The 9,827-nt window shown below is 37.3% G+C and overlaps 1 long non-coding RNA gene across 1 annotated transcript; it reads right to left on the bottom strand.

The window, feature by feature from the left end:
* Positions 1-1,098: 1,098 nt before the first annotated feature.
* On the bottom strand, positions 1,099-2,864 carry LOC125476540. Its single transcript, XR_007257860.1, has 3 exons — positions 2,497-2,864; positions 2,248-2,388; positions 1,099-1,347 (listed from the first exon to the last, which is right to left on the bottom strand). It is a non-coding gene; the product is annotated as an uncharacterized LOC125476540 (long non-coding RNA).
* Positions 2,865-9,827: the final 6,963 nt, after the last annotated feature.

The raw sequence follows: 9,827 nt of genomic DNA, 5'->3' as shown, positions 1-9,827 counted from the left end.
GGAGAGGATCCTGATTCATGTTTATTGTTTCTAATCTTTGGACCAATTCAAAATAGAAGAAACAGAATTAAAAGAGGGATGCATATTTTGTTTCTTGAAGATTGTAGTTTTTTACGTTTGAATGGTAGTTTGCACGCCTCATAGGTGAAGGGACCATAGGTCATGGCCTTGGATGTCCTTTCTATCTCCTCATCTTTTGTGTAATCATGGTTAAACTACGTCAATATTTTATATTGATTTTTTTTATAAAAATAATAAGATAAAAATTAACAAAAATATAAAATGTTAACGTGATTTAATAGTGACGATACAAATAAAAAAAAATGAGAATAGCACCAAATCAGGAGGACAGACAACCTACCTTCCAATTATATTCGTCCATTAAATGAAAGGTCCTCCATCTCCACGTGAAGGGACCATTATTGTCAGATGACAATTAAATGAAAGGTCCTTCATCTCCACGCACTAGTAAAAAAAACACTTTGCACGACGTACGTACATTCGTCGCGCAAAGTCAAAAACCGTTGCCTAAGGGTTTGCGCGACGCAACCTTCGTCGCGCGCTAACCGTCGCGCCAAGGTAGTGACGGTAGGGTTTGCGCGACGAAGAAATAACATGCGTCACGCAAAGTGGCTTTGCGCGACGCATGGCCTACGTCGTGCAAAGCCACTTTGCGCGACGCACAGCCTACGTCGTGCAAAGCCATTTTGCTTTGCGCGACGCATGGCCTACGTCGTGCAAGCCACTTTGCGCGACGCACAGCCTACGTCGTGCAAAGCCACTTTGCTTTGCGCGACGCATGGCCTACGTCGTGCAAAGCCACTTTGCGCGACGCACAACCTACGTCGTGCAAAGCCACTTTGCGCGACGTGCGTCCTACGTCGTGCAAAGCCTCTTTGCGCGACGTGCGTGCGTCGCACAAAGTAGCTTAGTGGCTTTGCCCCGCTTTGGGTGACGTAGGGACATGCGTCGCACAAAGCCACTTTGTGCGACGTAGCTTACTTCTTCGTCGCACAAACCCTTTTTTTTTTTTTTGGCAAAAATATTTTTTATTTACTTTTTAATAAATATTGTAATTAAATTCTAAATAATAATTAATAAACCAAGAAAAAGTATTTAATTATAAAATATATGAAAATGTACATACAAGATGTCCGAACAAAAATAGAAAAAACTACAATAACTATCTTCTAGGTTTGATACATCAAGTTACTGGGTATCGGCTGGGCAAAAAGTGGCTAGGAGGTCAAAGATGGAGCAAGATCAAGTGATGGCATCGGGATTTGAAGACTGGACATCGAGATTTTGCTTCATAGTTAGCCTGCTCAGCTCCAAGGCATCAAGTAACTGCAAGAAATTGTGAAGATCAAATATCCTACACAACAATGCTTATTATATGAAAAGAAAGATAACTACTTTTTCCATCAACTCCATGCCTGCATATATTTAGTTTTTCAATGGGACCTCAATATCTATTAAAAAAAAATCTATTAAAAATCTATGCATATATAACACATTTTGGTATCAAATACCAGCAGCACAATTGGGTTTCTTTTTATTTTCTCTTTGTTGGCAGAAGTCTAAAAGCGATATTGACTAGAGCATATAGCAAACACAATTATTATTTTCAAAACTGATTCCTGATGGGGGTGGACCTCCTTAGTGAAATGGAAGCCCCACTCTAATTATACGAAGGCGACCCATTTGCACTAATGATAAGACTAAAGCAAGTTGTAATTAATTTGAAACCCATCCTAAACTCAAACCCTAAGATTATCTAGCAACTGAAATTAAGTGAGATTCAAAGACAGAATCAAATACAGAATTTTTGTAATGTTATTTACAACTTGAACTACAATCCTTTTGTATTTCACGATTTATCCTAATGTGTGCTAGGAAATGCTAACAATCTTAAGATTCCTCTTCCTGTCACATTCAAAAAGGTCATTTCTCCTAACTTTTGTATGTACAAGTATTTCATTGTTACATGTTATACCAAGTCAAATAATTAATTAAACTTAACCAGATGAAAGAAATATCTCTTTTAATCAACAGAGGTGAGAACTCGAATTGAAAAGTTGTTTTCAATTGTAATAGAGATTATTACTAAACCAATACCTAATTAGTTATAATATGAAAAACAAAACATCGGAGCGGGAGAAGAATTAAGAGAAGAATAGAAAGCATGTCGATGTGCAAAAAGCGATTAAAAAATTAGAAAAAGTAAAGAAAGGTGGATGGTTTTACTTTGGTTAGTGCCTTTAGAAAAGCCTATTCTCATTGCTCTGAACCCACATGTTACTGGTGCTTTAGCTCTCAATTTTTTCATGTACCAAATTCCAGCTCCAACTCCAAAGGCTCTTGCAACTGTCACTCCACTAATCGTCCCTGCAACATTAACAAAATACAAATCCAACTTATAGTTAAGCACACAACATCCAAGCTATACTTGAATTTATGAAATTTTATTAGTGCAAAATCTCAGAAGTGAATCACCTGCAAGTACTCCATTCCTCCTATGCTGAGAAAAGCTATGATCTGCATCCTTTAGATGTGTCCTGACACTGAAGGCAACGGGTGGTCACCGGAATATCAAAATCGACGCGAATTCCATATTCGGGGACTTGATCATCCGGTTGGTTTTCACCAGCGTTTCTCCAATACACACTAGTATAAGTAGCACAATACTTCAACATTAACCTCAGAGACTCAGTGGCTTTGGGATAGTAAGAGCAGCAAGAACTTGTCCTCAACGCCGAGGCACACTCAGGCAAGTGCCTGCAATGAAGGGATCGGTGAGAAGAATGTGAGGGTCGAGTTTAGAGGATTCGGAGCATAAGAGGATCTACTGATTATTGGTGTTCACTTTAATGTCTTTTTCTCTTTTTCCCTTTTACTTTATCTGCTTTTATTTATGCTTTGTGACTGGTTTTGCTTGCTTGGTGCTTTTGCTTTATGGGAGTTTATTAAGAGAGAATGTACATTTTGACCAAGCAATTATGATAGAATTAGAATATAATCCTATTTAGGTTTTCTTTTTCTATGGGTATTGTAATAGAGATTATTACTAAACCAATACCTAATTAGTTATAATATGAAAAACAAAACATCGGAGCGGGAGAAATTACAAACGTATCTAACAAAGAAAGAGAAAGATGGAGCCTTCACAAGGGTTGTGTACGTGAGGCTCCACTACGTGGCAACACTCTCGGAGCAAGAGGCATCGGAGCGGGAGGCACAGAAGGCATCGGAACGCTGGATGACCCAGGAAAAAGGTGCCTCTGGAAGAAAGCTGCAAGCCTTTGACGGTCATCAAGCTCATCAAGCTTCCTCTTCATGCCTGTCGAATAATTGTTGGCAAGCACGTGCAAACTTCGGTTCTCGTACTTTAGCTGTTTGATCTCCTGCTTAAGACACTCCACCTCCGCCATCAAGGATTCAACCTGACGGGAGCGAGCAAGAAGGCGTTGGCCCATGTTGGACACAGAGCCAGCGCACTGAACGCTAAGAGCCAAGGACTCTTGAACGGCCAACTCATCGGACCGTCCTGAAAGCAACTGACTATCTTTGGGAGTGAGGAGGTTCCGAGCTACTATCGTAGCCGTTGTTGCATCTGTCATCACAGAGTCCTCATTTGTAAGAGGGCCATGAGAAGATAAGAAAGACGGGCACCATACCTTATCCTGACGCGGCGCAACCGAATCATTGCTTAGACTCAAATTTAAGCAAATGTTCGATGGGTTAGATGAGCTAGCCATTTTTCAAGAAGTTAAAAGAGAAGGGTTGGATGGAGTGAAATCTCGACGGGCCGGAGACGATTTCTGGGCAATTTTCAAGTGTGCATGCTAGAGGTGATCGATCACCTTTATTAAAGGAGAGGCGTTCACCGATTCAGAAATTCAAAAAGCCGGAATTTCCTGCGCAAAGTTCGGCGACGATCTCTCGGCTTTTCAGAAAACGCGTTCACTTTGTCAAAAGATCTCTGACAAAGTGAAAACACGTGGAGGCCATCATCGCAACTACACATCTTTAGCCGACAAACGCAAAGTTCGACGACGCTTTCTCTACTTTTCAGAAAACGCATGCAGCTTTGTCAAAAGAGCCGCATCCGCACTACTACGTGTCGTTCAGAAAGCGAAGGGGCGTCGCTCAGAAATCGAAGGGGTGCCTGCTCAGAAATCGAAGAGGCGTCGTTCAGAAATCGAAGGGGCGCCTGCTCAGAAATCGAAGATGCGTCGTTCAGAAATCGAAGAGGCGTCACTATTGGGAAATCCATATATATGTCGACCTTCATCTTTTATGGCAAGGCAAACCTGAAGAAAATGCCCAACTCTTCCTCACTTTTGAGGGCGCACTCCCAGCAAAGCCTTTCGAAATACTCAATTTTTTCTTCTTCCCCAAAGATGATACCAGATGCCTGGAGTACATATGACCCAGGAGGAAACGGTAGATGGAAGCATGTGCTGATTCATTCACCGCTTCTTCAAAAGCAAAGGTATCTCATATCATCAAGGTCAAAAGCAAAAGTATCTCATATCATGCTCTTTCCCTGTCCTTTTCTTTGTCCTTGTTCTTACTCGCATGGCAAAGTGAAAGAAGCAATCAGCTGGCACTTGGAGTCAGTCTTCCGATCTGGAACCAACTGCCTGGAATCCCTTCCCTGATTGCTTACCTAGCGTTGCTCTCGAGTAGTCATCTTCAACGGTTGATACACTTCCAGAGAAGGGACCACTTCTGCAAAGGGGAGCAAGTAAGGCAAGTGAAAATGATACATTGAAGCATGTGGAGACAAGCTACAACTGCGTATGCTGAGCTATCCTCTAACCCTCTTCAATACGAATTGGAGAGATTGAACAAAGAAACAGAAAAAAGGGAGGAAGCTCAGACCTTCGGGGGAGACCAAAAGAATCCTGCTGCTCAGTTCAAGAGTAGCACAAAGGAAAATCAACGAGTGGAGGAGACCAAAAAGAATTCTCCAGCCCAGTTCAAGATTAAGCCTGTGGAATCACCAAAGATCAACAAAGGAAAATCAACGAGTGGAGGAGACCAAAAAGAATCCTCCAGCCCAGTTCAAGAGTAAGCCTGTGGAATCACCAAAGATCAACCCATCTTCAACGAGTGGAGGAGACCAAAAAGAATCCTCCAACCCAGTTCAAGAGTAAGCCTGTGGAATCACCAAATTCACCAAAGTGCTCAAAACTGCCCAGATTGTGTTTTTAAGGCAGTTTTGAGTGTTTTGGGGCTGTTTTGAGTCCTTTCGTTTGTTTTAGTGTTTTAAATGTTTTGTTTTGCATTCTTTGATAACCTATTTATGTATGTTTATTGAGAGTGCACGCTTAATTTTCAATGAACATGCTTTGTTTTATTTGTACCCGTTTTGCTTATAAGTACAAAATAAATAAATTAAAATCTACTCAGTAAATACATAAATAAATTAAAATCGTCAATTTAAAACATTTACACAAGTGGATACCACAAAAGAAAAAGGCAATGCAAAAACCCCAAAAGAAAAGAAAAAGGCCAAAACCAAAAAAAAAAAAAAAAAGGGACTTTGCGTGACGTAGGTACATTTACGTCGCGCAAACCTGTTTTGCGCGACGCAGTTGTACATACGTCGCGCAAAGTTGGGAAAAAAAGCGGTAAAGAATTCTTTGTTTGGCGCCAAAATCTTGCACGACGCATAAACCGTCGCGCAAACGGCCCTTGCGCGACTAAGCTATGCGTCGCGCAAAGCGGGTTTGCGCGCCAAATCTTGCACGACGTTTGGCACTTTGCGCGACGATCCAACCATCAAACTAATTTCAACGATCCAACCATCAAACTTGTTTGATGATTTTTTAGAGCTACACTCTTTAACCCTATATGAATACAATGAAGTAATTCGATCGTCAATTTAAAACATTTACACAAGTAGATACCACAAAAGAAAAAGCAATACAAGAACCCAAAAGAAAAGCCAAAAAAAAAAAACAAAAAAAATCACTTTGCGCGACGTGGGTACACGTGCGTCGCGCCAAACAAATTTGCGCGACGCAGGTGTACCCATGTCGCGCAAAGTGCTTTTTTTTTTTTTTTTTTTTTTGGCTTTTCTTTTGTCCTTTTGTTTATGAGTACAAGATAAATAAATTAAAATATACTTTCTAAATATATATACCATTGAACTTGATGGGAAACACATTCTATGAAACTAGTTTCAACGATCAAACCGTCAAATGTTTGTATATACTTCGAGATCGCGTACGCCAAAAAATCTCAAAAAACAAACATTCAGAGATCAAGTAACGGGATAAAACTTTTCGACGGTTATAAACAAAAAAGCACGATTCAACGATAGTTTTAACTCTGATTTTGATGATTTTTTAGAGCTAAAGTTGGGGAAAAAAATGGTAAAACATTCTTGGCTTGGCGTCAATATCTTGCGCGACGTAGCCGAAGTCGCGCAAAGTAGCTTTGCGCGACAACACTTTGCGCGACGAAGGAATGCGTCGCGCAAGGATGTTTTGCGCGACGTATGTGCACCTTCATCGCGCAAAATCGCGTTGCGCGACGCATTCCTTCGTCGCGCAAAGTGTTGTCGCGCAAAGATACTTTGCGCGACGTTTTGAATTTAACGTCGCGCAAATGTGCTTTGCGCGACAAAATTTGCTGCGTCGCGCAAACATGTTTTTGTACTAGTGACGTGAAGGGACCATTATTGCCGGATGATGTAATCTTGATGAATATCACGTTCCATCAATTTGTACACAACTTGAGAACTGGTTTGACTGTTTGTAGTTTTATTGAATGAATCTAATGCTAGCAGTACTACGTTAAATTATAGAAAAAATATCAATATACAAATTTATAAAAATATCGATATAACGATATCGGTTGATTTTAATAAAAATTTGCTAAAACTTGCTGTTTAGTACTACGATCTAATAATATTTATCTTTATTGTTAGCTTATTGTGAGGGTCTTAGCTCACTCCCACACTCCCTTAGTGTAGATAATATTGTTTATTAAAAAAAAAAATTTGAAATTTTAGGAAATATCATATGGCAATTATCAATATTTAACTAATATGTCGAAAATATTAACAAAAACTGTCAATTTTATCTTAAATTTAAGGGTTTCCCTAATATCTTTTGAAGTTTAGACTTCACTCCCCCATGTCTTTTTCTGATTTATTTTTTGATATTTTTACAGAAATGTTAACCGTATCAGGGAACTTTCAAACATTGTGAATAATGGAGATGGAGGATACGAAACGCCTCAAGTACCCTTCCTTATATAGCTGTCTTGGCAAGCCAAACTGAAGTTGCTCGTTCATTCCACCACAAATATTGTCCAGGGCAAATCCTGTTGGTTGGATTTGCTCTCATGTCTCTCATCCCGATAAACCACTAAGCCCATCTCGCGGCAATTATTATTGTGCTACAAGTGAAGGAATTTTTTTTTGAGAAATGTTATTGGTATTTTAAAATTTTTATTTTACATTCTTTATAAGTGTTTTTTTTTCTTCTTCTAAATATAAAAAATTATGAATGTAAATGAAAAATTTAGAGTACCAATATCAATTCCTTTTTTTTCCTTTTTTTTTTCTTCTTCTGTAAGTTACGAGGAAGCTAAATTAATGGATCACAACAAGTGAGATAAATCTGGCTCCCACAATATCGAGACTTTTCCAAATTTACGTTTTGTCAAACTGTCACCACATTAATTGGACAATTAGTCTCAAGCACTTTTGTTTTTAGTTAAGGAAAGACAAAGGTTAGGTAGCTATATGATGAATCACGGCGTTAATTTAATATGGCCCATTAAACACGTTCTGCAAAAACATATTGAAGAAGAAATGCTTATATATAGGTAGCATATCATCGTGCTATTTTTATAAGAAAATTTATTTTTTATCTACCAGATGAGCAAGTAATATGTATTGAGTTTTCTAATTCATCTACAAGAGGCAAATCAACCTGCAAACTTGCTTGTTTTCCTGCATACAAAACATGTGCGAATTCGCTTCATTTTTTTTTCTTTTCATTTTATAGGAGAAGTATTGTTACTGATACTTCAACAAATTATCATGCACATATTCTCAAAATAATAATTTCCCTTCAAAAAGAGTTAGACGACATATTTTCAGTATCAACAACAACTCATTTTTCAATTTATAATCTTTCGTCTAGCTTTAATTTCCCTTCAAAAAGAGTTAGACGACATATTTTTAGTATCAACAACAACTCACTTTTCAATTTATAATCTTTCGTCTAGCTTTTTTCTTCTCCATTGCTATGTTTGCACATATCCATCGGTTTGAAACTTTTAGTGTCATATTTACTCCTTAAGGGAATGTTGTAGCTTTCTTCTTAATATAGTTGAGTTGAATAGTTTTCTTGTGTATATATGTTTAAGTTTCGTAAGTATCCACTATGAAGTACAACTATTCACTGATATTATCTTCAATTAACCATTAGGCCTAATATATGGATAGTATCTTCTTATGTTTTTTGCTGAAAATTTTTTTTTTTTCTCTTTAAACCATCTCTAACCCTTGGAGTAAAACCTAAAATTTTTAGCAAAGAAAATTTTGGTTTTAACCCAAAAACAGTTTTTTTGCTAACCCTTCTAGCTTAAAATTTTAGTCATAGATTATTAAAGAATGGATTTAGGCTATTTTTAAAATAAAAAAAAATTATGTAGACTATCCTAAAATAATTTTATGAACATTTTAACCTAAAAATATTTAAATTCTGATACATATTGAAAAATCACTAAATCGACACATGAAACTCATGAAACATTATGGAAGAATATGAAACAAATGATAGAGATTTGTGTGGATGTTTTGGAAATGGGAAGAAGTGGTTTTGGAAGATGGTAGAAATAAAAATTGGAAGAATTGTAGGAGAAAAGTGAGTTTTGTGTTGATGTTTGAACAAATACATAGGTATTTATAGAGTTTTTGGGTGAATTTTGAGTTAAATAATTTTTTTTTAAAATTATTTTAGCCGTTGGATTTAAAGTTGGATTGTTAGATTTCATTATATTTAATCTCAGCCGTTGAATTCAATAAATATATAAATATAAAACTAAAAATTAAATAAATTAAAGTGGACCGTTCGATCTCTAAGATTCATTTGAATTCTGCCCCGTTGGATCACCAAAAATAGTCATTGGGCTCATGTCACAGGGCGACTAGGTGAGTGTGTGTGTGTTGGGCCATGGGTGCGTATGGGCTGAGCGAGTCCAATCCACTCCCTTTGTTCCACTCTCACACGTGAGCTCCACCACTAATTTTGGGCTAAATCTTGGGGGGAATTGAGTGTTCTTTTTTTCTTTTTTTTTTTTTTTTTTTTTTTTAGTTCTAACCCTTAATCCTATTTTAGCACAAGGGTTGGAATGAAATTGGGGGAATAGAAGGGAAAATTTGAGACTTACTCCAAGGGATGAAGTTTGTTTTAAAGTTTAAAATGACCCCACTTTGTTGGCATTTATAACCCCACATCTACCTTTCTGTTCACTTTTTGTCTTTTGAATGATTTTTTTTCTCATATACAAGATAGATGAGCATTTTTAGTTTTTGTTTTTTTAGTAAACTTGATATAAGTTCAATTTTGTGAGCCATAATTTGAAATAGTCCGCTTTAAGTTTTTGTTGAGATAGGTCCTATGGATTACATGTTAGTTTATTTTTATTTTCATAACCCTAATATTTATAAATTGTAGTAAATATGTAAATGCACATAATACCTTAATTATAGGATTAATTGTTTTATAAAATTTACTGTCATTGATTATTAATTTGTAGCTGAACTTTTCTCCTTCTTTTTTGTTCTAAAACTCTTT

Source organism: the organism of the source record quoted next, unplaced genomic scaffold (assembly GCF_019419815.1).
Source record: "Pyrus x bretschneideri cultivar Hongxiangsu unplaced genomic scaffold, Pyrus_bretschneideri_v1 Contig1, whole genome shotgun sequence".
In the NCBI taxonomy this organism is placed as follows: Eukaryota; Viridiplantae; Streptophyta; class Magnoliopsida; order Rosales; family Rosaceae; genus Pyrus; species Pyrus x bretschneideri.
The sequence above is the reverse complement of the archived record's forward strand: the minus strand, read 5'-3'. Positions and strand labels throughout refer to the sequence as shown.